At 47.3% G+C, this 1,266-nt stretch overlaps 1 pseudogene; it reads left to right on the forward strand.

The window, feature by feature from the left end:
* Positions 1 to 521: 521 nt before the first annotated feature.
* LOC136656725 (5S ribosomal RNA) lies at positions 522 to 644 on the forward strand (annotated as a pseudogene).
* Positions 645 to 1,266: the final 622 nt, after the last annotated feature.

The following is a 1,266-nucleotide window of genomic DNA, read 5'->3' on the forward strand; positions in this document are numbered from 1 at the left end:
CCTTCTAATTAAGATTCAAAAATAAATTACTAATGAAATCTGAAGCTAAGCGCTCTACAATCTGCAACCAAATTCAGTATGATTGATAGAATTCATAAGAGGTCTTTCATAGTAGAAATATACTTGCTATGTTGACAACCGAGTAAAGGGTAAGTGCAACAGAGAATGAAGGAAACCCCACATATCCAAATTTGGTCCCAGTTAAGCAATTTTACAGCCCAATCCTGAGCTCAGGCAGTGCTGCCCACTTGTATGCTGCCCAGGCAATGGCCGTCACAAATATGCCATAAAGCATGTGTTGGCAGCAACCAGATGAACAGCACCAGTGAGGTGGCTTGTGCCACTCAGCTCTGGGCTTCCCTGTCGGTGGCCGGAGCAGTGAGACTGGAGCATGGTATTACCCTGCCAAGTGGCGGGGATGTATTTTCTGGGCAGGGGGTAAAACTGGGCAGAGGACACGTCAGCTGGACAGCAGATTGGGCACTGGAGGAGACCAGACAGTGTTAGAAACTGCTGCTGGATCTTATCGCCCCAACTGTTACCCTGCAGATGCCTGATCTTGTCTGATCTCGGAAGCTAAGCAGGGTCAGGCCTGGTTAGTACTTGGATGGGAGACCGCCTGGGAATACCAGGTGCTGTAGGCTTATACCATAGTCTTTCGAGACTGAAGGTTGCCAACCTACCAAGACTCAAAGCCCAACATGGGTGTCCATAGTTCCGGGCCCACTAAATAAAGAGCACAGCTCTGGGTAGACCCATTGCGACCACAAGAGCTCTGCACAGGATAAGGGAACTGAAGTTTCCTTACCCTAAGGAGACCTCCAGCTGCTGCTCTGGCTCCACAGGATACAGTAGCACCCATTTTGATGCCACCGTACTGCACAATGCTTGGACTGCATAGGATTGGGCGTTGAAATAATTCAGTTTAGCTAGCCAATTGAGCACTTTTGAAACTTCAGATGATTTGCATGTATGCTAATTTAAAGTTAATCTGCTCCTACTCACACACATATCTAAATTCAAAGGAAAGAACACATGCTTCCCCCCCCCCCCATTGGACAGTACTTACATTTATGACCAAACATTTTCACTACTGAACATTAACATACGTACATTTTCATTCTTTGAGGTATAGAATGAATTAACAACTTGTTGCATCCTCTCACAGCTCTCACAGGTTGGGCTAGAGACAGGCAGCCCCATCCTGAGCTGCCCATTGTGCCGGGACTTCCGCAGCACCAAAATGGCTGCCGTGGCATCCTACAT

The sequence above is a fragment of the Tiliqua scincoides genome, chromosome 6, assembly GCF_035046505.1.
Source record: "Tiliqua scincoides isolate rTilSci1 chromosome 6, rTilSci1.hap2, whole genome shotgun sequence".
NCBI lineage: Eukaryota > Metazoa > Chordata > Lepidosauria > Squamata > Scincidae > Tiliqua > Tiliqua scincoides.